The sequence below is a fragment of the Miniopterus schreibersii genome (assembly GCF_964146895.1).
Source record: "Miniopterus schreibersii genome assembly, chromosome: 15".
Taxonomy (NCBI): Eukaryota; Metazoa; Chordata; class Mammalia; order Chiroptera; family Miniopteridae; genus Miniopterus; species Miniopterus schreibersii.
Genome location: NC_138115.1, coordinates 23,561,581 through 23,588,729, shown reverse-complemented (window position 1 = coordinate 23,588,729; position 27,149 = coordinate 23,561,581). Strand labels below are relative to the sequence as shown.

The 27,149-nt window shown below is 38.2% G+C and overlaps 1 protein-coding gene across 1 annotated transcript in view; it reads left to right on the top strand.

The window, feature by feature from the left end:
• Positions 1-209: 209 nt before the first annotated feature.
• TMCC1 (transmembrane and coiled-coil domain family 1) overlaps positions 210-27,149 on the top strand; it is a 158,472-nt gene continuing 131,532 nt past the window's right edge. The window contains exons 1-2 of the mRNA XM_081160045.1: positions 210-477; positions 12,907-13,159. The gene's annotated coding sequence lies outside the window, so the exon portion shown is untranslated. The remainder of the gene's footprint in view (positions 478-12,906; positions 13,160-27,149) is intronic.

The following is a 27,149-nucleotide window of genomic DNA, read 5'->3' as shown; positions in this document are numbered from 1 at the left end:
TTCTGGAGCACGGTTTCTGGAGCTTTGGCCGAGACGAACCCACCTGGGCCGCCCAGCGACACCCACAGCGGCCGAGCTCCCCAGCCTGGCCACCGCGTGGGTGGGCGCGCGGGCTGGGGGCGGGGCCACGCCTGGGGGGGGGGGACAAGTTCCCGCCCCCTGCTGCGTGCGCGCGTCCGCTACTGCCTCGCGCGTGCGCCGCGGGCCGGGGGCGGAGGTTGTGGGCGGCAGCGGCGGGCGCACGCGCTCTCGCCTACTCTAGCCGCTTCGCGCTCCCGCGCAGGGGCTGAAGCGGCGGTGGCGGCTGCAGCGGCGGCTGCGGCGGCAGAGGCGGCTGAGGTGGCGTGGGGGGAGGGTCGGGAGGGGGGTTGGCTGGGGGGGATGGACCGGGTGCACCGGCCGCAGCGGCAGGAGCCGGTGCCTGAGCTTGAGCGACCGCGCTGGCGGAGACACCGGCTGCTCCTCCCCTCCGTGCCGGTGAGTGAGTGCCCCCGCCCCGGACTCTGGTTGCGGCCGCGGCCCCTCACGGCCCCTTCGCCCGGGGTGAGAGTAGTGCGGGGAGCGTGGCCTGGCAGCGCTGCAGACGCGGGCCAGGCCTCCCCCTCACGCCCTGGCGCGACTCGGACCCTCGATCGCCCCCGTTCGGGGCTTAAGCCCCGGGCCTAGGATCGACCCCCAGGATCCCGCCGGGTCTTTTTTTCCCCCGGCTGATCCTGCTGTCATTTTGACCCTGGGGTTTCTCTCCCCACACCCCTTGTCTCTCTCTCCGTTCCCAGCACCGGTCTCCAGGGCTGAGGGAAGGGAGGGGCGTGTGAGGAGTTAGGCTGAGGCCCGAGGGACTGTTTGGGAGTCAGCTCTGGTGGTGGTGGCGGTGGTGGTGAGGGGGGGCATCTAAGGTCCTATGAGTCCTCGCTCGCCCTGGCGTCCCCAGAAGTTGGCCACTAGGGCTCAGCCATTGCCACCTGAAACCAGTTTTGCACCTTTTGTTTTGATTTTGAACTTGTCGTTTAAGGGGAGGAGGGAACCTCTTGGACTGGGATCGGGAGAATAGGTGGTGCAAGGTGGGGAGCTAGGCTGGCTGGGTTCGGAGTGCCTTTTATGAGTCCTTCCAGAAAGGAAAATGGGCGCATCTTCCCTAAAGCGCCAGGAATCCGTTTACAGCTTGCAACACCCCCATTTTCAGCCTAAGCAAAAGTGTGTGTAATCTTAGCCAGAGGTTGGTTTGGTTCATATCTTAACAGCATTGATGGTGAGGATCCCTTAGGTGAATCTGCAGCAGAGTTTCTTGAAGCAGCCCACTTGAGCTGTTGGCTAATCAACCGCCCCCCCTTTTTTTGGTGACACCTTACATAGTTTTGGTAGATCCTACCCAATGCTTTTGTAGGCTGCCTTTTCAACCTGACTTGTCATAGAGGAAAGGAAGATGAACACACGGATACTAATCCAAAATGGATGCTGTAAATCTGACATATTCATCAGAGGTACCTGTACCATAAGCATGTCTATGAAAGGTCTGAATTCCTAAATTAGTTAATTATTAAAGAAAGAAAAGGCATTCAGGGCTTAAATAGCAGGTGGCTGCTTTAAAATAAAATGAAGCTTTGATTTGTTTATGCTTTCTGACCAATATCTTAAATTTTGGAAGTGATTGGTTAACTAAGTCCTTGTCTTTGAAATACCGGTGTATAGAAATTGTTGCAAAGCCTGGAGGAAAGACCCTTATGAAAATGTTAATGTGTTACAGACAAGATTCTTCCAGGAGGTAGATACAGTTTTTTCTCCACTGTATATTAGAAGAATGAGACTCCAGTGGGTGAAAAAGGTGAAGGGATAAGAAGTACAAAGTGGTAGTTACAAAATAGTTATGGGGATGTAAAGTTCAGCATAGGGAATACAGTCAATAATATTGTAACATGTGTGGTGCCAGGTGGATGATTGAATTATGGGGGGATCACTTTGTAAATTATATAATTGTCTAACTACTATGCTGTATACCTGGAACTAATATAAAATAATATTGTCAACCGTAATTGAAAAATAGAATTTTTAAAAAGTGAGACTCCACTTGTGAGTAGGCGGTAGTTTTACTAGCGTCGTAATAAAAGATGCTCATAGGTATGATTTTAACTTAACAATACCTTGTGATCTACCAACAGAGTTGGCTTGTGTTTTTTGAAATCACATACCCACTCTCTGGCTAGTATAGAAAGATTAAAAAGCTGCTTCTGGTCTGTGGGCGGTAACCTTTTAATTTCTAAAGAGTTTTCAGCTGTTTACAGAGTAGATTGCTGATCAGCAACATAGGAAAATTTTAGATATTAAAAATTCATTAGTACATGATCTAGATTTGTTATAATTATGAACATTTATTAAGATTTAGTATGGTGTTGGTACCATGTACTATGAGTAGGAAATGAAGTTTCTCAGAGTATTTGCATCATAAAGTAAACAGAAGCACAGTCAGCTGACAGATGTTGTGACACCTTGAAGTAGTTGAGAGAATCTTATATGAGCAAACAAAAACTACAATTTGATGAAGAAACCCAGTGATCTGGACTAGTTGATGACCATCATTATTCTAAGCTGTTTTGTACAAGAATATTTCCCCATTTCTGCACTAGAGTTTTTTATGCCTGTCTTGTATGTACAAAACCTGTCATGGCTGAGGACTTAAGTTTGAACTCATCGGCGTGGCATTTATGGATCACTCATTAATTTAATCATCAAATATTTATTAAGACCTTACTTTGTTCCAGGATTTCTTAAAAGTACTAGGCTACAGTGGGGTAACAAAGCAGACAAAGGTCCCTGGCCCTCATTGAGCTTTAAAATTCTGTATATGTGAGAATGAGGATAACAATGAGCAAATAGACAAGATAATTTCAGGTAATGCTAAAAATCAGCAATTAGCAAACTTTTTAGGTAAAGGACCAGAAAGTAAATATTTATAGGCTACACAGTGTCTGTTGTAACTACTAAACTCTGTTGCTTTTAGTGCAGAAAGGCCACAGACAGTAGTACATAAACAAGGTTGTCTATATCCTACTTAAACTTTGTACACTGAAATTTGAATTTCATGTATTTTTCCCACACACAAAATATTCCTTTTGATTTTTTTCAACCATTTAAAAATGTAAAAACCATTCTTATAGGCCATACAAAAACATGGGGCAAGCTGAATTTGGCCTGTGGGCTGTAGGCTAACCCTTTGTAGAAAAAATTTTCTGCCCTGGCCAGTGTGGCTCAGTTGGTTGAGTGTCGTCCTATGCATCGAAAGGTCACCTGTTCGATTCCTGGTCAGGGCACATATCCAGGTTGCGGGTTTGATCCCTGGTCAGGGTTCGTATAGGAGGCAACCGGCCAATGTTTCTCTCTCACATCGATGTTTCTCTCTCCCTCTCCCTTCCTTTCTCTCTAAAATTAATAATAATATATATTAAAAAAAGAAAAGAAAAAGTTTGCTGATTCCTGACATGAACTATGAAGAAAATAAAACAAGCTGATACAACAAGTGAGTGATTCATTGGGGTGGTGGGGAGGCCTCACTGTGGAGAGGATATTTGAGTTGTGGCCTGAAAGATGCAAGAGGTTTCCTGGCAGATGAAACAGAAAGTGCAAAGATCGGCAGGTGGAAATGAGCTTCTAAGTTCCTATGTTCTCCTGCATTGAACTTTCCCACATACGATGTCATTCTTGCCTTTGTCTTTTTTCATTGTGTTGTTCTTAACTAGGTTGTCCTCTTTCTGTCAGGTTTTTAAAGTCCACCCATTATAGAATCTAAGACTTGGAAGAGATCTTAACTTCTTACCCAGTTGCTCTCCTAAAGTGTTCTCAGTGATTTTTCAGCCTCTGTTTAAACATCTTTGATGACGGAAAATTCATTACTTTGAGGTAGCCTATGCCATTTTTAGATAGCTCTAATTGTTAGAGTGTTCTTCATGTTGTAATAGAATTCAGCCCCTCTACCTCCTTTCCATGGTGCTGTCTTATATGGAGTAAGCCTGCACTGGGGTTGTACCTCATTCCCAGGATTCGGTTCTAAAGGTAGTGCATGAGACGTAAATCACATAAGATGAAAGCTATACTTGAAAATCCCTTACATTGCTTAAATAGTGTGCATGTTTTTGTATATATAATTGTATTGTCATTCTTATGTACCCTACAGACTGAGCCACTGAGCTTGACTGAAGGAAGGAGCAAGAGGAAAGAAATTACTATGTAGATATGCAGACCCTCAAATATATATATATATTTTTAAATATGTCTTTATTGATTTCAGAGAGAGGAAAGGAGAGGGAGAGAGATAGAAACATCAATGATAAGAGTCATTGATCGGCTGCCTCCCGCATGCCTCCGACTGGGGATTGAGCCCGCAACCCGGGCATGCGCCCTGATCGGGAATCCAACTCCGATCGCCTGGATCCTAGGTCAACGCTCAACCGCTGAGCCATGCCCTGCTTTGCTATTTTTGCTTTTTAAAACAGCTGTCAAATCCCTATCAGAATGGAGAGGGTGGATAATTTTAATGTGTTCCTGCGTCCTTGCAGGGTTTATTGTATTTTTACATTAAGCCTCTCTTACATTAATAAGTGTTTATAGATATATTGTGGATATTATATGAGATAATATATAAGGAAGCACCTGGCACATGTGCTAATAAATGGCTAATAAATGCAGTATTTGAATCTAAATTTTTGCTTCATTAGGGTCATATGCACACTGTCCTGTGAAAAGTTATAGAGAACAACTAAGCCACCTGCTTCCTCTTTCCAAATTGGCATTTCCTGTTGTGGCTCTACTGAACAGTTGTCACTCTCTATGTCCTTGAGTGTTGGTCACATTTTACCAGAGTTCAGCTAGTAAATTAAATGGGTATATGATGTAACTCTTAGTAGTGCTACTTGATCCTTCAAGTATTTGAACACTGCTATTATGTCTCCCATTTAAGTCTTCACTTTTTTCAGGGCTAAATATTTTCATTTGTTTTAGTTTTTTTTCTTATTTCTTCACCCTTCTGGTTGTTGTAACTGTACCAATTTATTGTTCTTTTTACTCTGAAGTGTATTTAAGGTACACAACTCAAGTTTTATCCCCTTCATGAAGCCTTCCCTCATATTTTCTTATTTTTGTATTTTATACTTGTTTCATGAGTGTTTGTCTTACCTCACAATGAGACGACAAGCTTCTTGAGTGCCAAGACCATGTTTTAGGCATCTTTTATGTCCCAGATACACTGAGTGAAATTTCAGGCATGCAATAGATCATAAGTATTTTATAATTAAAAATAAACTTTTAAATTTGGAACAGTGTTAGATTTACTGAATTATTGTGAAGATAGTACAGAGTTCCTGTTTCTCTTACACTCAGTTGCCCTTATTAACATCTTACATTAGTGTGGTACATTTGTCATAATTAATGAACCAATATTGATATTATTACTAAGCCTGTACTTAATTCAGATTTCCACAGTTTTTTCCTTAATGTCCTTTTTTGTGTTCCAGGGTCCCATTCAGGATGCCACAGTACATTTAATAATCATGTCTCCTTAGCTCCTCTTGGTTGTGACAATTTCTCAGATTTTTCATTGATTTTAATGACATTGGCAATTTTGAAAATAACTGATCGGGCATTTTTGTACAGTGTCCTTCAATTGGGATTTGTCTGATGTTTTTCTAAGGGTTAGATTGATATAATGTGATTTTAAAAGGAAGACCACAGAGGTAAAGTGTCATTCTTACTGCATATCAAGAGTACATATTATTGATATGACTTATCAGTGTTAATGTTAACCTTTATCACCTAGGTTGAGGTAGTGTGTGTTTTCTTCACTGTAAAGTTACCCCTTTGCTCTTCCCTTTCTGTACACTAGAAGAAAATCACTGTGCATAGCCCACATTTAATGAGTGATGAGTTCTGATTCACCTCCTTAAGGGTGGAGTATCTACATAAATTTCTTTGCTCAAATTTTTCCAGCTTTGATCATTGGGAGCTTTTTCTTTTTTTTTTTAATCCTCACCTGAGGGCACTTTAAAAAAAAAAAAATCTTATCAATTTCAGAGAAGGAAGGGAGAGGGAGAGAGAGAGAGATAGAAACATCAATGATGAGAGAGTTATTGATCGGCTCCCTCCTGCATGCCCCCTATTGGGGATTGAGCCCGAAACCCAGGCATGCGCCCTCACCGGGGATTGAATCTCAGTCTCCTGGATCATAGGTTGATGCTCAGCCACTGAGCCATGCCGGCCAGACTGAGGATACTTTTTCCATTGCTTTTTCAGAGAGAGTGGAAGGGAGAGAGAGAGAAAGAGAGAGAGAGACATCGATGTGGGAGACAGACATTGGTTGTCTGCCTCCCGCACGTTCCCCAAATCGAGCCTGCAGCTGAGGTACGTGCCCCTGCCAGCATTTAACCTGGGACCCTTCAGCCCACGGGCCGACGCTCCAACCGCTGAGCCAAACCGGCTAGGGCTTGGGAGCTTTTTCAGTTGGTTCCCGTATCCCTTTCCTTTAACATACTCTGATGATTATGTGTGTGTGAGAGCACTTTTCTTTCTGACAACACAAAATGCTTCAGGTTTATCTTTTATGTATCATGCTCCAATCCTATAATTGGTAATTTTTCCAAGGAGCCCTAGTTCCTTTTATTGGAAATGGTATTAGAAACCAAGATGTGGGGCCCTGCCAGGTGTGTCTCAGTGGTTGAGTGTCTACCCAGGAACCAAGCAGTCACGGTTTGATTCCCAGTCAGGGCACATGCTCGGGTTGTGGGCTGGATCCTTAGTAGGGATGTGCAAGAGGCAGCCCATCGATGATGTTTCTCTCACATCAATGTTTCTATCTCTCTATTCCTCTCCCTTCCCCTCTCTCTCAAAAAAAAAATCAATAAAAACATTAAAAAAAAGAAACCAAGATCTGGGTGCTAGCTAAGTGTGCTAATTGCTACTAGAGTTTTGTTGCTTTTAGGCCCTCTGAGTGAGGTAGCAAAGAGATATATGTGTATATATTAACCTATGTGTATACATATATCCATAAATAGTTCTGTATGTAACCATTTGTCTTTACATTAAGCTAAACATGAATTCATACTGATATCTCCAACTCTGATTCCTTAACACATTGATCATTTTAGCCTCCTCCACTTTACCAGTAAGAAATTTGGCCTTTCATTTAATTCTTCAGTTCCAGTATACATATGCAGTGGTTTTAGAATGGTTAGTCTGTGCCCCTGTGAGAAACAAGTATATTAACTTGAGTACAGTGCCTGTGGATCCTTCATTTTCTCCTTAGTCTTACAGACTCCACTCATTTCCAGCATTACCTAGGTCAGCACTATATTCTTCCACCTCCTTTGTGAGGTTGTTTCATATTTGCAGTAAATTAGATTGTTTTGTAACATTCTACATTCCATGCTGAGATTCCTTTACTTCTTAAATGATTTATTTTAAAATTTGCATACATTGTGTTTTTTTTGTGCTTCAGAGTTATATGGGCTTTGACAAACTTTTAATATATTTGCCATTACAGTATAACATAGAATAGTTTCACTGATCTAAAAGAGCACTGATCTAAAAGATCACTGGCAACCACTGATCTGTTTACCATATCTACAATTTTGTCTTTTCCAGAACATTAAATTTTACTTTATTTTTAAAAATTTATTTATTTTAGAGAGTGAGACAGAGAGGAAGGGAGAGAAAGATATATAGAGAGAAACATCACTTTGTTGTTCCACTCATTCATGTATTCACTGGTGGTTTCTTGTATGTGCCCTGACCGGGGATCGAACCCACAACCTTGGTGTATCAGGACAGTACTTTAACCAACCGATCTAGCTGGCCAGGGCCCAGAATGTTAAATTTTTAAAAGTATTTTTGAATGATTTTTATGAACATAGTGTTTCGTTAGGTAGTGGGAGTTACAGGCATTAGATAACTAATACTTGGAAACATTTCTTTTTTTGTATTGAGGTAAAATTCACATAACACAAAATTCATAATCATTTGAAATGTACAATTTAGAGGCTTTTAGTTCATTCACGACTATCTAATTGCAGAAGATCTTCATCACTCCAGAAAGAAACCTGGTGTCCATTAAGCAGTTCTTCTAAAACCCTGGCAAACCCTAGTATGATTTTTGTTCCTGTGGATTTACCTATTCTGGACATTTAATTTAAATGGAGTCACATAATACATGGCCTTTGCTTCTGGCTTTTTTAACTTAAGTGTTTTTAAGGTTCCTCCATATTGTAGTGTGTTTCAGTACTTAATTCCTTTCTTATGGCTGAATAATAATCCATTTTGTTTGTTTATCCATTCATCAGTTGATGAACATTTGAGTTGTTTTCACTTTTTGGCTATTATGCATAATGCTGCTGTGAATATTCGTGTATCAGTTTTTGTTGAACATGTTTTAAATTCTCTTGGGTATATAACTAATATGTTTTCTTTTCAATAAGTTTTATTTTATGTTGAAAGTTATCCAGTGGCTTATTTGGGGTTAAGTGCTGAAAGAATGCTGCTTTGTCTTGACATAGTATTCATCAGTGAAGACTGAAGTCACATAAATTTCCTGTTGTCATTAAGGAGTAAAGAATTTTGTTCCAGATGGGGTAATAGTAAGTAGCCTTCTCCTAGAATTCTGTTAGAGAAATACCTTGAATTATGTTGTGTACCATTTGGTTACCTTTTTGAGAGTTGCAAGTTATCTTTCACCGTGAAGTTGGATTATAAGATCTGCTTGTGGTCTTAAGGAATCTCTGAGTGTCTGAATTATGTTTACATGTGTTCAGAGGGATAGTAGGCAGAATTCCCATTCTGTAATCTGTTTGGCATCAGTGATATTACAGAGGTTTTATTCTTACCACATTCCCTCTGAGATTTAGACTGTAATAGAATGGCATTAAATATTAGTGTTTTCTTTTTCTTATTTTGGCATCCAACCCTGAAGCTTTGTTTTACAGTTATTTGTTTGACACCTTTACTTTGATAAATTCATTTTCCTCAGGCAGAATTGGCAAAAGTTTTCTTCTTTTGCCAGTTTGGGGTAACCTGACCCAATCCGTTGAAACCTAATGTTTTTCAGACTTCTTGAAATCAAGGAACAGTCTTTGCTGTCTTTATAGCTTACTTCTAAGTAACTTTGGGGTTCCCTGGAGGTAATGGAAAATAGATAATATATTATATATTAGCCACCATCATACTTCATCCCAAGCAACTTCATTGTAGGTTAGCCCTTTAAAGGGGTTTGTGTAATAAACACTGGGCTGGAACCAAAAAGATCTCTATTACTGGTCAAATAGTTTGTAGATTGGGACTTATTTTTATTTATTTAATTTTTAAAAAAATATATCTTTACTGATTTCAGAGAGAGGAAAGGAGAGGGAGAGAAAGAGAGAGAAACATCATGATGAGAGAGTCACCATTGATTGGCTGCCTCCTGCACACCCTCGACTGGGGAACGAGCCGGCAACCAGGGCATGTGCCATGACCAGGAATCAAACCTCGATCTCCTGGATCCTAGGTTGATGCTCAACCGCTGAGCCACACCCGGCTGGGCTGGGACTTCTTTTTATTAAAAGATAATAGTGACTGTAATTTATAAGAATATTGTGATGGGAAATCCCTTTAAGGTGTTTTTTGTTTGTTTGTTTGTTTTTTAAGACAGGCATTTGGGAAGCTGTCTGTATTATGAAAATTCTTGTTAGTGCTTTTTTTCTTTATTTTAATAATGCAGATGTATGTGCTATCTTATTATAATAATAGCCTCTGTGAAGTATGGTATGCGTACTTATTATTTTCAGTGCTCTTCATTTTTCCTTATAGTTCCAGATTTCTACCTGGTACATTTTCCTTCTGAATGAAGGACTTCTTTTAACATTTCTTGTGGTGCAGGTTTACTGGCGATAAATCCTTTCAGCTTTTGTATGCCTGAAGAAGTGTTTAATTTGTCTTGATTTATAGAAGCTGATTTTACTGGTTATAGAATTCTAAGTTGACAATATTTTTCTTTCAGTTCTCTGTCTTCTGTCTTCTCATTGTTTCCAATGAGAAGTTGGCTGTCATCTTTATCTCTGTACATAATGTGTGGTTCTTTTCTTCTGGCTGACTTTTATTTTTCTTTTAATTTATAAAAATTCTGGTAAACATACAACATAACATTTATCGTCTTGACCATTTTTAATTGTACTGTTCAGTGGTATTAAGTACATTCATATCATTGTGCAACCATCACAACCATCTATCTCTAGAACTCTTTTCATATTGCAGAACTGACATTCTGTTTCTATTAAACAATAACTGGCCATTCTCCCTTCCCCCCAGCCCTTGGTAACCACCATTCTACTTTCTGGCTCTATGAATTGACTACTCTAGGCACTTCATATAAGTGGAATCATACAGTATTTGTCTTTTAGAGACTGGCTTATTTCACTTAACAGGTGTTGTTAAGGTTCATCCATGTTGTAGCATATGTCATTTCCTTCCTTTTAAAGGCTGAATAATATTCCACTATATGCATATACCATATTTTGCTTATCCATTCATCTGTTGATGGACATTTGGTTTGTTTCCACATTTTAGGTATTGTAAATAATGCTGCTATAAACAAAGGTGTACAAATATCTGTTAAAGGTCCTGCTTTCATTTCTTTTTGCTATCTACCCAGAAGTGGAATTGCTGGATTGTATGGTAATTCATTGTTTAAATTTTGAGGAACCGCCATACTGTTTTCCACAGCAGCTGTACCATTTTACATTTCTACCAACAGTGCATAAGGGTTCGTTTCCCCACATTCTTGCCAACATTGTTATTTATTTTTTAATAGTAGTCATCCTTATGAGTATGAGGTTGGTATCTCATTGTGGCTTTGACATGCATTTTCTTAATAAATACTTATGTTGAGCATCTTTCATGTTCTAACTGACCATTCATATATCTTCTTTGGACCAATGTCGATTTGTCTTTTGCCCATTTTTTATTGGCTTGTTTTTTTGTGTGTGGTTCAATTATTATTTCAATATTCTGGATAATAATTACTTATCAAATATATGATTTTAAATATTTTCTCCCATTCTGTATTCCTCTGGCTGCTTTTAAGATTTTTTTTTTCTTGTCTCTGGTTTTAGCAATTTGATTTTGATTACTCCTTGATGGAGTTTTAATTTTCTTCAGGTTTTTGTGCTTGGTGTTTTTTGAATTTCTTGGATCTATAGGTTTGTAGTTTTCATCAAGTTTGGAAATTTTTTGGATATTATTTTTTCAAATCCTGTCCCCCTCCCCTCGACATTCCAGTTACACATGTATTATTAGCTCCTTGGATTGTTCCATAGCTTGCTGATGCTCTGCTCTTTTTTCTCAGACTTCTTGTATTCCAGATTTTATTTTGGATAGTTTCTCTTCTTACGTCTTTACATGCACTAATCTTCTGCATGGTCTTATCTGCTATTAATCCCATTCATTGTATTTCATTTCAACCCACTCTATACAATGTTGGGCAAAAGTAGGTTTACATAGTTGTGAGTATGAGAGTTTATTCTTATATTGTTTATTAATTTATTATTTTCTTTTTTTAAAAATATGTCTTTATTGATTTCAGAGAGCGGAAGGGAGGGAGGGAGGGAGGGAGGGAGGGAGGGAATGAGAGAGAGAGAGAGAGAGAGAAAGAGAAACATCAGTGATGAGAGAGTCATTGATTGGCCACTTCTGGCATGCCCCTGACTGGGAATCGAACCTCAGTCTCCTGGATCCTAGGTTGATGCTCAACCACTGAGCCACACCCAGCCTGGCTATTTTCCATATGAACAACTGTAAACCTTCTTTTGCCCCACTCTGTATTCTGTAATTTGTAGTTTGATGGAAATGCAGTGATTATGCAGGTACTAAGAAACATTGCCTTAATTTGTTGCCAAAATATAATAGATTCCTAATTCTGTAAGATATTTAACAAGGGTACACAAAACCACCTAATGTGTCAAATTAACTTTGATGTCCTTCCCTTTCCACATTAACTTTGTTTTTCTGCCAGACCTACATATATATTTTTGTATGATTATTCTATATATTCTGCTGATATAGTCATCCTCTTTAGTCATTATACAATCTTTGTTTTGGTCTTTTTGCCAGACTACCTAATATTATTTGTCTGTTTGGTTGTATGATATGATCATCATCTTGCTGTAAAAAACATGAGATAGATTTTTATATTTTGTTTACTATACTGCTTCTTTATTATTAATCAGAGACCTGGATCACCTGCTGAAGTTTACCTTTGTTTGTTTTTTAAAATTTTATTTATTGATTAGAGAGAGAGAGAGAAACATAGATTTGTTGTTCCACTTATTTATGCATTCATTGGTTGCTTCTTGTATGTGCCCTTACCAGGGACTGAACCCGGAACTTTGGCTTATCGGGACTACACTCTAACAGACTGAGCTACCCAGCCAGGGCTGAACTGCACCTTTTTTTTTTTTTTTTTTAATCCTTACTCGATATTTTTTCCATTGCTTTTTAGAGAGAGTGGGTGGGGGGAAGGAGAGAGACAAACGTCAATGTGAGAGACACACAGCTATTGGTTGCCTCCTGCACACACCCCGACTGAGGCCCGGGATCAAACCTGCAGTGGAGGTATGTGCCCTTGGTGGGAATTGAACCTGCGACCCTTCCGTCTGCAGACTGACACTCTAACCACTGAGCCAAACCAGCTAGGGCTGAAGTGTATCTTTGATTGCTGCTGTCATTGATAACCCCATTGAAGTTGGCTTGCCCGCTTGTATTTGCCTCCATTTGATCTTTTAATGTTCACTAATATCAACTTGAAAAATTTTGAGACTAACGACTGGTAATTGTTTGCCAGCCAGCCATTTGCATTCAGTAGTATTTCTTTCTCCCTCTCTTGCTCCTTTGTCCCAGCAGGTATTACTCTCTCCAGAAGACACAGCCACAGTTAGCACTTTCTTCAGATGCTGACACTTGGTGAACAGCTGCTCTTGATCACAAGATTTAGAAGACACAGTCTCCATCCTCCCAGATTGGATCTCTTTTCATATGGATCTTCTATTTCTATGTCTTTTTAAAAAATTAACTTTTTGGGAAACATTTTGGATTACAACTTTTCATCCTCATCTATGCAAAGAAAGGAAAGCTGTTGTGCTGGGATTTTGAGGAGGTATGTCTTTTTTCTTTATTGCGAAATCGCATCAGTTAGGCACTCAGAGCAGTATAAAATAATGATATAACCTGACTCCTTCCTCTGTAGAGTTCAGTTCTCAATTCACTTGTTCTATCTTCCTTTCTGCTATTCTCTTTTTTCTAGCCATTGTCACAGCTTAATAAGAACTTTCTTGATGTGCCTTATAACAACTAATTTCTTAAATTCTTCCTAAATGTCGTTGGACTCTGGGTTAGATTTACAAGCCATAGGAAGCAGTTTGAATTCTTATTCCTCAAGTTGAGATTGTGACTTTGTTGAACTGAATTCGTTTGTTCCCATTCTGCATAGACATTGAATGGTTTGGGAAAGCTTAGTATCGTCAGCATAATATATGGCTGTGTGATTTTGTAGTCTTTTTCAGTATCATTTGCAAGAGGAGGTGTGATATCATAGAAATCCAGCCTTCATTCCCAGTTTTGACATTATTACTGTCATGTTTTGAAGGTTAAAGTATGTTTCTCACCTCTAAAATGGGCTTCTTGTTATTTGCTTTACACAGACCTCAAAGGATTGTTGAGGATCAGATAAGAAAATTTGTATGGAGGACTGTTTTGTTGATTAAAAAGCAGTAGTTTTCAACTGGTGTGCTGCAAGAATTTTTAAAAATTTTTAAAATTTTTGTTCAAAATATTACAGATGTCCCTTTTTCTCCCCTATGACCCATTCCACTCTGTCCCACCCTCCTCCCCAGTCCCTCTCCACACTATTGTCCGTGTCCTTGGGTTGTGCATATATGCATATAAATTCTTTGGTAAATCTCCCCCTCCATCCCTCTGAGATTTGTCATTCCCATCCATTCTTCCATATCATTGAATCATTTCTATTCATCAGTTTAAGTTCTTTAGATTCCACATATAAGTGAGATCATGTGATGTTTGTCTTTCTCTGCCTGGCTTATTTCGCTTAGCATAATATTCTCCAGGTCCTTCCATACTGTCCCAAATGGTACGATATCCTTCTTTATAGTTGTGTTGTAGTGCATGGTGTAAATGTCCCACAGCTTTTTACCCACTCATCTGCTGATGGGCACTTGGGCTGTTTCCAGATTGCGCTGCTATGAACATAGGGGTGCATATATTCTTTCTGATTAATGTTTCAGGATTCTGCAAGAATTTTTAAAACATGCAATACCTGACTATATAGTCAGGGGCACTGATCTCTTTCCCTTTAGATTGTCAAATAAAAAAATGACAACAGCCAGCACAATAGCCATCTGGTATAAATGACCTGTCTTGAACCATAAATATATAGGTCATATAATAGAGTTGCATCTTATTGGTCATGTCGCATAATAAGGTTGCATCTGATTGGTTAATTCTTGGTACCAGAAATCCTTATATACAAGTATAGGCACCTGATTTTTTATAAAGTTACTTTGGAGCAAAAAGAGTAGGTAATTACTATTACTGTTTTTTTTGGTACATCAAAATTATACCTGTTTGTTTTGTCAGATCAGCAAAAAATATATCATTTGGTGTGCTGCAGAATTTTAGTAATTAGTTTATGTGTGCCATGAGATGGAAAAGTTTGAAAATCGCTGATATAAAGGATTGTTATTGCACTGTGGAGAGCTGTAGGCATATCTCTTCTTTTCACTCAAAGACTCGTTTTTTATTTCTGCAACCTTTTTTTTTTAATGTATCTGTATTGATTTCAGAGTAAGAAAAGGAGAGGGAGAGAGGGAGATAGAAATATCAATGATGAGTCATTGATTGGCTGCCTCCTGCATGCCCCCCACTGGGGATGGAGCCCAAAACCCGGGCTTGTGCCCTCACCAGGAATTGAACCACAATCTTCTGGATTCTAGGCCAGTGCTCAACCGCTGAGCCATGCCGACTGGGCTATTTCTGCAACTTTTTGATGATACAGTCCTGTCATGAATTGTGAATCAGATTTTTAAATTTCTGTGCTTAATCATGGATAAACAGTAGTGTTTACAGTGTCTAATTACATAGTAGGGGCGCAGTATATTTTAAAAAGTAGATTTGTCATATGTGATGCTGAGAAAACGTCAGTTTCCGTGGTAAGGGGCCATTTTACACAACCTATTAGGTAGTGTTTTGAAAAGAAACCTTATTTGTTTATTGTTTTATGCCTTTAAAAATATTGAGTGGTACTGTGTTTTGGGCACTGGGGAAGAAAACTGACAGAAATCTCTGCCTTCATAGAGCTTATATTATATATTATATGGGGAGATAGACTAGACAAGATAAATAAGTAAAAATGCAGCTCAAGTTCTAATGGAAAAGTAAGAGCAGGAAAGAGGAATAGGACATATTGAGGGGAGGGACTGAATATTCACAGACACCCTTACAGATAAGGTGACATTTCAATAAAGGCTTGAAAGAGGTGAAAGGATATAAGAAAAGAGCATTCCAGCAGTAACAAATGGCAAGTGCAAATGTCCTGAGACAGAAGCTTGCCTGAGGAATGCCAAGGGTTGGGGAGGGTGGGTGCTTATATTGTGGTGCTTTATGCAAATACTTTTCAAACTAATGTTCACACGAATAACCTAGGTTGTTCTTGTTAAAATTCAGGTTGTATTTTTGTAGGTCTGAGGTGGGGCCCATTTCTAATAAGCTCCCAGTTGCTGCTTGTCCTGTTGGTGTTTTGCAGGACTTTAGCTTTTACACTGAGTGAAATGGGAAGCCTTGGAGGGTTTTGGCAGTGGTGTGATATGATCTGATTTCCAATTTGACATTATCATTACTCTGGCTGCTGTGTTGGTAATAGGCTGGTGGTGGATTGGGCAAGGGCAAAAGTAGAAATAGCAGTTAGGCAGGAGGCTATTGCTGTAATCCAAGTGAGAGAAGGTCACAGTTTACATTAAGGGTAGCAGTGAAAATGGTGACACATGGTCTGATTCTGGATATATATATATATACACATATATATATATATATATATATTAAACATATCTTTATTGATTGCAGAGAGAGGAAGGGAGAGGGCGAGAGAGAGATAGAAACATCAGTGATGAGAGAGTCATTGATGGGTCGCCTCCTGTGGGTCGCCTCCTGCATGCCCCCGACTGGGGATTAAGCCCACAACCCGGGCATGTGCCCTGACTGGGAATCGAACTGCATCTCCTGGATCCTAGGTAGATGCTCAACCACTGAGCCACGCCTGGCTGGGCTGGATATATTTTTCAAGTAAAGACAACTAGGTTTGCTGATAGATTGGATGTGTGCTTGGAAAGAAAGGAAGGAGTTCAGGACTACTCCAGAGTTTTTGCTCTGAGTTCCTGGAAGGAATGCTTTTGCCATTTATTGAGATGCAGAAGCTTGAAAGAGGAATAAATGGGGAGGGAAAGTACAGTAGTTCAGTTTTGGACATACTACATTATAGATACCTATTAGATTTAGTAGAGGTGCTAAATAGGTAGCTGGGTTTATGAATCTAGAATTCAGAAGAAAGGATCTACTGGAGATATACCTGTAGGTGTTGTTGTCATAGATTGTATCTAAAGCCAGGAGCCTGGATGAGATCACTAAGGGAGTGAGTAGAAACAGAGGAAAGAAGTTGAAGAACTTAGTTAACTCTGGAGCAGATCCAAATTTAGAGGTTTTATATTATTATTTTTTCAACAGAGCATCTCTTAAGAAAAGTCTTTCAAGGGCATAATTTGGGATTGTTATCCTCAAGGATTGTTAGAGAGTTTATAATTTTATATAATTAATAAAAAGTAAAGCTTGCTATAATATCAAGGACAGGAATTTGTGTGTTAAAACTAGGTTTAGTCTTCAGCTCTGCCACTTGTCATATGCAATGGCAAATTTAATGTGATTTAATTTTCACATCTATTGGGGGCAGTATCTACATTTTAGAATTGTATATACTAGAAATAACTTATCTTAAGTTTAATGCCTGGCACAAAGGTGGCACATAGATTTCATAAAATTAATGGTAATTATTATTAATAGTAACTATTCTGACAACATTGCTTAAATTTTTGGGTCTTCATAATGATATGCCATTATGTCAACAAATCCATCTGTATCTCCAAGCTTTCTAAATATAGACTAGGAATGAACTGGTGTGTGTGTTTTTTTCCACACCACCATTCTTATCGTTGTAATTAGCTAGTTAATATTAATGAAGGAAGGAAAGTCAGACATTGTAAGCATGGTCACCTGGGAAGTTTCACAAGGAAGCTACAGCTTCACACAGCATTGTTCCTCCAAGGGGATTAATACCCCTCCCTTCCCCCATCCAGTACTGGATTGTTGGGGGTGAAGAGGGGGAGATAAGCACATGCACAGTAGAAGTCAGGGTGGTGCAGGAGAGGTGCTTACCTGTCCTCAAACTAGCCTGGGGAACTGTGGATTGGTTAAGGGGTGGACCCAGAACCCCGGGAAATCCTGGAAAGTTAATTGGTTAGTTTGAAGAAGCTCCTGGTTAAAATCCTCAGACAAAGAATTCCCCCTTTCTTTTTTTTCTCTTGCTCTGTAACCCGCACCTGCCCGTGGGTTCGCACATTCTCTCTCCGTAACCATGTGGCCTTAGCAGGTGCATGGCCCATGGCTGGCGGACTTCACATGCAGGATGCTGGACTGGACTGAACTTTAATATAAAGCGGAAACTATGGTTAGTGGTCTTTATTCTGGCCCTGCTGAAGACATGTTCGATGGCAGGATGGAGGGAAATGGGACATTGAAAACCCCGGGGTTTATTACTCACCCTCCCTTTTCAAGTCTCAGGAAATTCTTTTCCTTGTGATGTCGCAAGAACTCCACCTCCACCAATAACACAATTGTCCAGTTGTCCAATTCTGTATCACTGAGTGTCCAACAATTCAGTTCTGATTACCTGCAGTTAGTTTCAGATCCTACAAATTAAAAGGCTCAGTTCTGCAAGACTGTCTCCATTGTAGGTGCCAGGTGCAAGTTCTGGGCCACCTGTACTTTGCAACAAATTCTGGCTTTGCTACAAATTTGGGGGGTTCTCACCCCCCCCCTCAGATTTAATAATTCCCTGGGATGACTACAAAAATTGGGAAAAACACTTTACTTATGTTTACAGGTTTATTATAAAGGATACAACTCACAAACAGTCAAATGTAAGAAATGCATAGGGCAAGGTATGGGAAGCTTCCATGCCCTCTCTGGGCCACCAACCTCCAGTACCTTGGAGTGCTCATCACCCAGAGCTCTCTGAACTGCTTTGTTAGGGGATTTTCTGGAGGTTCCATTACCTTGGAATGATTGGTTAAATCACTGGCATTGGTGATTAACTCAGTCTCCAGCCTCTCTCCCTTTCCCAGATTGGAGACTGGGTATAAAAATTCCAACCTTCTACTCATGTGCGTGGTTCCTAAGGCAACCAGCTTCCATTCTGAAACTATCTTGGAGCCCACCAAGAGTCACCACATTAGCATAAACTCAGGTATGGTTGAAAGGGATTTTTTTTTTATGAATAACAAAAGGGACTTATCCCTCAGGAAATTCCAAGGGTTTTAGGAGCTCTGTACCAGGAACTAGGGACAAAGACCAAATATATATTTCTTATTATACCACACTACTATTACATAAAACTAGATCTAGTTTTTTAGAGCAGAGGACTGATTCAGAACTACAGTATTGAATTCCCTCTAGGTCATTGATATGTTTTTTTACTGGGTATCATGGCCATGGTTTTGATTCTTGGTAATGTAAATAACATTTGTTTTGAGATCCTTAGATGAAAGGTGCCATTGAAACAGCTAAATGCCTTATTCCTGAGGGGTCTTTATCAAATTTCAGTATTGTTTCTTTTTCTGCCTAGACTTTTGTCCTCAGATGGCTCTACTTGAACCCTGTGACAGAGCTAATTCTTTAGTGTGATGTGACAAAAAGAGATCATTTTCCCAACAGGTTAAAGCTCATTTTTCTGAAACTATAGGCTCATGAAACTTGGGTAGAGATGTCTTTTGATGGTCTTACTTTTTTTAATTGTAAACAACAACATGCACATTTTTATAGCCAAGATAGGAAGGATAAATTATTTGGAATTCCAAATTCTTTCCTACTTAAAATTTTTTCTCTCTGCCTGATTATTTTAACATGCTTGTTAGAGATGTATATACTGTCTTGTCCTAATACAGAAGTTTCCTTAGAGTAAATGTAAGTTTTAAATTAATGTTTTAAATGTTTTTGAACATCTGTGGGAAGTATCATAGTATGCAAGAGTGGGCACTAGTCTAACATAGTGCCTACCACTCAGTAAATATACGTGTTGCTTTTTTAGGAATTAGAAGCTTTAGTTCTAGCCTTTGCTACCAATACCTGTGTGACCTAATTCAAATCTCATTTCTCATCTTTAAAATCATTAGAATCTCTTCTAACTCTGATTCAATAATTTAGTTCATTCTTAGCCTTTTTTTTTTTTTTTTTTAAAGTTTAGTTTCAGTGTGGCCTTGGAGTCAGTTTCTTGAAAACAAACACAAAATCACCAGATAGGCTGAATGGCAAGTGTTGTGAAATAACCCACTTTCTGGCTTCAGTTAATTTGCTTGGTCATGTGCTCTTTCTTTACTCTGGTAGAGTTACATGAGATTTTTCTATTCATACTAGGTTGGGAGTAGATACTTATCAACAAGCACATTTCTTAGCATCTACTGAAAGAGGAGAGGACAGAGTGGGAGTGAAACTGGAAATGCTGACGTTTGTGCTACTTGTCACTACCAGAACCAATAAGTAGAGACAGGGATTGAATCTTTATGGGTGCTATATTCAGATGGCTGGTGATCTGAGAAGATGGTGGGTTATATACCCTAAATACCATCTTACATATCATATTATAAGGAGAAGAAAAGTGTAAATAAAGGGTTTGGAATTCAGGGAAAAGTAGGTAAGGGGTTTGGAATTCAGGGAAAAAGTTAATCAGATAAAAGCGGCAGTTCAGTGATTTTTTTTTTCTTTCTAGCATCCCTTCATCTGCTGAGGGGTGATGTTTTGGCTGTGTCCTGGCAGTAGACAGCGGTTCTCTCCCTGGAGCACAATGGCTCAGATACCATCTTGATCACTTACAGTCCTTCTGGGGCACAGAGGTTCCTGGAACAATAGCTTTCTACATGCATTAACTTAACTGCCAAGTCTATTAACTATATAACTAAAGCTAAAATTCTTTAACTTCTTGAGGTCCCCCATTAGGAGCTTCATGGAATGACTGATAATTTTTCCATATATATCCCTAAATGGTACCATGTGCAGTATAGTTTAGGTTCAGAGAAATACTATTTAAGCTTTTCGTTGTTGTTTTTAAATTGTTTTCTTGAAGTAGGTTTAGAAAAATCTGGCTGGGTGACCAGACTTTTTCAAAATGTTCATATATTCTTCCCTATGTTTTAAGTAGTGTGTCACATTTCGACAGTGAATGTAAGTATACTGTTATGATTGTTAATTTTGTAATCTAATTTTATTTAGAGTTTGCTTAATTTTTTTCTGTACCTAGAGAATTTGCATTGCTCTTTCAAGAATTCTGAAGTAACAATTGCCTTTTTCTCTTTTACTTAGCAAAAATAAGTGTTTCTTTTCCATTGTTTTAATAATTAGGTGTTTCTTCCTGAAATGAGATGATAGACGTGGCCATTTAAAAAGTAAAATAAATTTAAGTTTAAGGTTGATGTCAATGTTTCCTGGCCCCCCAATTTTTCTAGATGGTCTAATATTTGCTAGTAAAATGAAAAGCAAAATAACATTTTTTTCCTGGTATACAACAATGTGGAGGCAAAGGACGATTAGGAAGCCAAAAATCTAAGATACACATATTCAGACCTACCATTGAGTTAGTAAGTATTTATTGAATGCCAATTGTGTGCTCATTATTGTTACAGACTTTGATATGACACCTCTGTTCAGGAAACTTTCCAACATGGAGGAAAACATTTAACTTTTGAAGGCCACTCAATTTGTAGTATGTAAATTCAAAGAAAGGAGACAATAGATGAGTAGTGATGTGGTTAGAGGAGGATTTGATCTGTGACCTCTATTTGGATAAATGTTGGGAAAAAAGGATAACACTGAAGGTATGAAAAATAACGTGAATGAAAGCATGGAAACAAATTAACCTTATGTTGTATGTTTCTGCATTTATGAGACTAGCCTAATCCATTTGTTAACATTTCCAGCTTAGTTTTGAGTAAGGTCAGTTTAAGATATCACAGATGAATTTAGAGAGGTAGAGTTGAAACAAAATAGGAAGGGTCCCCCCTCCCCCCAAGTTTCCCCAATTCATAGGTAGAATGAATTGGAGGGGGAAAGAGACTTGCATAGGTAAGGACTGTTGGAAGTATCATGTTGTAATTCTGGAATAAGAGGAAAGAAGTGTCCCAAAATAACTTTTCCTGTCCTATTATGAGAATAAACATCTGTAAAAACACTGTCTATTGATAAAGAGCGCTCTATCAAACATTTGTTTTATCAAAAATATTTCAAGTTTCAAACTGAAACTTTAAAAAGTCAGTAGAATGTGGCAAACCATTATTTTATGATTTTTCCCCAGTGAATAATATTGAATAAAACAAGTATATAAATTTTGTATGTTTATAGTAAATAATGCAACATGTATTGAATTTCTGATCTTCCTTGGATCTGTGAGCCCAGAATTCTGTCTGTAGCATATAGTGAAAATAAAACTGTGGGCCTTTGTATCCTATTAGAAAGCAAATGAAAGATGACTCTAAAGCATAAAGTGTATTTCATAATCTGTTTAAGAATTAGTGGGGCAAAGATCAGGTTGGGCATCAGGACACCAGAATAGGGGGTTTATTTCATTTTGATATGCATATCCTATTCTGCTATTAAGAGCATGAGAGTCCATAAACTAGTGTGTAGTAGCTCTGATCTCTGATATATGCTTCATATGTTGACTTCCAAATCTGCATCTTCAGCCTAGACTCCCTACTGGTTCTTGAAACTTAATGATTTCCACCAGATTCTTTAGCATTTTGCCATGATCTCTTTGCATTTCCATATTCCTATTCTTACTCTAGTTTTACTTATCTTGATTAACGGCTTATCATTCACTTAGCCAACTAGTCCATGAAACTCAAGGTTGTCTTTGATTTCTTCATGTTCCTGGCCTTTATGTTAATCAGCAAATACATATTTTACTTCTAAATGTTTCTTCTTCATTGAGCTTTTAGGATGTTCATTTGTTCACTCATTCATTCTTTCATTTATTCTGACACAGTTATTGAACACTTAATATGTGCTAGGCACTGCACAAGGTACTAGGGATATAATGGTAAATAAGGTCAGATTCCTGCTCCTGTAGAGTTTGTAATCCAAGCTTTTATCATTTCCCCTGCATCCCCTTTGAGTTATTGTGATAGCCTTTCTTATTTTTTCTGGTTATAATTATAATACATACTTATTTTAAGAAGTGCAGGGATTATTGTATAATAACCCTTGTTAAATGTATAACATTTCAGTGCTAAATGTATAACACCGAAAATGGGAGACTTCTGATTTTTTCATCCACCAGGTACCACTCATAAATTTGATATCATTTCTCTAGATTAAAAAAAAAGTATAGCCAAAACTTTCTAACACTCACTTAGCCTTTACTTCCTTTCCTATCTATTACAAATGCTACCAGACATATCTTGAGTACTAAAAACATTTCCTTTACATAAGAGTGTATGTAAAATGAGAGATTACAATTATAAATGGTCCTTAAGGTCCTGTAATTGTTGGATTTATTCTAATCTTTTAATATGTCTTGAAGCTGTTTTAATGGTTTGCTGAGATATGGAGGATGGCTTTCAGAAAGTTGTAGTTTTAGCATTTTAAAACTTGTCCCCATTTGGAGAGGCAGCTGTGGTAGAGTACTTGGGAGGTTTTAAGTTTCAGCTCTTCTGCTTGCTGGCTGTGTGACCTTCAGCATGTCACTTAAGCCTCATTTCCCTCATCTATAAAATGTGAAATAATAGCAAGGACCTCATAGGAGTGTTGTGAGGATCAAATGAGATGTGTTAAGTACTTTAAAACTATAACATACTGTACAGATGTGAGGTGGTGCTATTAGAGGTCTCTAAATCTATAAAGAACAGTAGTTTCATATTAGTATTGGCCTTTGTCTTAAATTTATTGACTCTTCCTGCTTCTTATAAATTTGTTTATAATTTGGCTCAATTGGTGGTTTCCTTTTCTTACCAGTTTGAGCCAAAAACGGTGAGTGGCAAGAACCTCTCATAGAAGTTGTTATACCAGGTTAATGAGAAACATCTGCTGCAGCATTCTGAGTGGGAACCAAGATGCTGCCACCACTACCTACATAGGTATTTCCTAAAATATGTGTTTTATGTTGTCCTTATTGCATCCCGGGCCCTGTTCTGAATGTTTTATATTTAATCTTTACAATAACTCTATAAGGGTAGGTACTATTATAACCCACGAGGAACTGAAGGTTAGCAAATTGTTTCTGTGGTTGTTGGCCCTGCAATATCTTTGAAGCCTTTTCTTTTGGATAGAGCTCAGGCTTGTTATGGTTGCAAGTCGCACATTTGTATTCTGACCACATCTTTGCAAATTATTACTATTAGCTTTCAGCAATTGGTTTTTGTAAATTTTATCTTTGACTACCTCTAGAAGTCATGGCAGATTTGAGGATACGTTAAGGTCCAGGAGGAATATTTTGGTCCAACCTGAGTTAGAAAAATTTGGACCAAATGATAGGTGTTGGTTAGGCACACTGGTGGTATTTCATAAAACCCCTATTTTGTCAATTCTAAGAGAAATGCTTTTTTTGCTTTTAATGTTTTGAAGTTGTGTCCATTTAATAGGGTAATATTTCTCAAAAAGCTATTATGCAAGTAAAGGTGTGCTTTTTTTTTTTTTTAATCAATTGATGAGCTTTAGAATCAAGAAAATACAGTAATGTTTAGTCCATTTGACTATTTTTAGCTAACATCCACTATCAGTGTGCCATTTTTCGCTCCTATACATAGTCTTTGTATGTTGGATACTGACAGCTAGGTTTTCTTTTAGCCAGCTAAGATTGGAGTTGCTATGGGTTAACTTAACTTTGTATACTTACTCTTCTTTTCAGAGTTCCTGTAAGAATATCTTGATGTCTCAGACAGAAGTACCTCATCTTCATGTTTTGCCTTACTAGCTGCTACTAATTTAGTGAATCAACTAGTTAGGGGGAAAGTTAGATAATTCACTGGAGACAGGGTTAAAATTTGAAAATCCAAGGGCAGTTAATGTTTACTGGATAAATTAAAAAATATTGATTTATTTTGGGAACACACCTGAATCCCTATCCTTTTCCCTGCCCCCTGGCAACCAGTGATCAGTTTTCCATCTCTAGTTTTGTCATTTTGAGGATGCTTTATATAAATGGAATTATATAATATATAACCTTTTGAGATTTGCTAAGTAAGCATAATGCCCTTCAGATCTATTCATGTTGTTACATATATCAATATTAGTAGTTCCTTTTTATTGCTGAGTAGTATTCTATGGTATGGATGTACTAGAGTTTGTTTATTCTCCTATTGAGGGACATATGTGTTGTTTCCAGTATGGGGTATTACCAGTAATACAGCTATGGACATTTGTGTACAAGTTTTTTGTTTTTTTAATCGATTTTTTAAATCGATTTTTAGAGAGAGAGGAAGGGAGAGACAAACATCCATGTGAGAAACATTTATCAGTTGCCTCCCCCAACTGGGGATCGAACCAGCAACCTGGGTATGTGCCCTGACCAGGAATTGAACCTGCATCTCTTTGGAGCACAGGACGATGCTCCAACCAACTGAGCCTCACGGCAAGGATTCAGAAGCATGTTATTTAATAGAATCAACATGAGACAGAAAATTAAAAACAGCCCTCTGCATGGTATTGTTTGGCTTTGAGCTATATTCTCTATTTAGGCTAGCTGTTTTATAATTGATGAAAGGAGCACATCTGAGTATTTTCTTATTCTTTTGATCTTTAAAAAATTAAAATATATTGAATTTTTGTTGTATTGTCTTTTATAACTAAATTGCCTTCATTTCTATTCATCAGATGTTTGTTTGAAGGTATTTATATGACAATCTTTTAAAATTTACCCTGCTGGGAGTTTGATCCACTCAACTGACAGCTTTGTTTGTCTTTCCTCAAAAGCCAGAAGTAGGCCTATAGGAAGGAAAGGAATATGCTGGAGCCACAGGCTGGTGCTATATAGGTCTTTGGGGGTACATATTTAGAAGCTTTGCAGTTGGTTGGCCTGGATCTATCAAAGCATGTTTGGTCAACTCTGGCTGTAAAATGGTTTATTTTTGTGCTTCTGAGTAGTGATTCATGGGAATGAGTGTAATATAAGTACAGTTTGGAAAATTGTTGTATAGATTTGCTTGGGGAAGGAAAAAAACACTGAGAAACCCCACTGTTGAACAGGTCTTAGGTTCACTGGTTTAATTTTCTGTGAATGCTCTCCAGTGATTAAACCTTTGCTTCATCTCAGTAGCAAATGCCACTATTTTGGATGCAAATTATTTCATGGAAGGGACTTTGTATGATAGACAAAATGTGAAATTAAATATCTACATCTTAACTCTAGCCTAAATAGATTGTTTTTTTCCTAAGAAGATATTGTTAACGTCAGTATGTTAGCATAAAATAAGCTCTCCTGGTTTCAGGGAAGTATAGGGGGAGAAAAAGTAGGATCATTTTCTAATTTCTATTGATCCAGCTAGGATATTACAATGTCTTATGTTTTTAAAGCACTCAAACATTTGTTAGTTGAATTTGTAACAGGTAGACAAAAGAATAAGACTTTCCATATTTGAACAGTGTAAGTAGAAGAACATGAGTTGATGAGGTATAGTATACTTCCACATTTTTTTTTCTATCAGAATCTAGACTTTTTACTGATTTTTGCATCTGTAACAGATAGACAGACATTTCAGTAAAGTACTAGCAGCTTTCAAATGATATCTAATCTGGGTGTTAATTAGAATAGAATTTATAATTTTGCATGAAATGTAATTTTTTTTAATGGATATATATTTGTGTGTGTGTATGTATTAAATATAATCTTTTCTAAATCTTACTCTGTTGAATTTATTTTATGATCATTATATGGTGCATGTTTAATAATAGAAAAAAATAGCTAACACTTGTTGAGTGTTGCCTTGCTTTGTGCCAGGCACTATATGAAGTGCTTTCTATGCATACAGTGTCTCATTCTTTTCAATAATCTTGTGGAATGGGAAATATTTTTATCTACCCTTTAGAGATCAAGGTAAGCACAGTAAGTTCTCACTTAATATTGTGGATAGGTTCTTAGAAACTGCAGCTTTGACTTTATGTGAAATGATGTGTAATGAAACCAATTTTACCATAGACTAATTGATATAAACAAGAGTTAGGTTCCTGCAGTATATTTCTGGTCACAAAAACATCACCAAATCTAAGTAAAGACCCCAATCACTTCTAATATTAAACATTAAAATAAGTGTGAGCTATACGTGTATTTAAGAAAGACAAATAAAAACAAATAAAATAATTATTTTCTAACCCGTTCTTCCTGTTCAAGGTCTGGTGGCAGGAGCCTATCCTGGCAGTTCTGGGAGCAAGGCTGGAACCCACCCTGAACATGATGCCCTTCCATTGCAGTTTGCTCTCATACACACACACCTCTACAGTCAGACTGGGACAGTTTAGACACTGGTAGGTTTAGACACATGCACATCTTTGGGATGTGGGAGGAAACCTGAATAACCATGCAGACATGGGGAAAATGAGCAAACTCCACATACAATGGCCCTGGCTGGGAACTGATTTACTCACTCCCCACCCCCATCAATGGTATAACAAAAGGATGTTACTTGAGGACCTGCTGTAATTTGCTTAGTGCCCATATTAGTAGGCAAGTAAGCCATAATTGCAGAATGTACTGCTGTATCAGTACACCATTTTGTTTCAGCTTTGAAGGAATTTATATCTTTAGGATTATTGAGAATCATACAAAG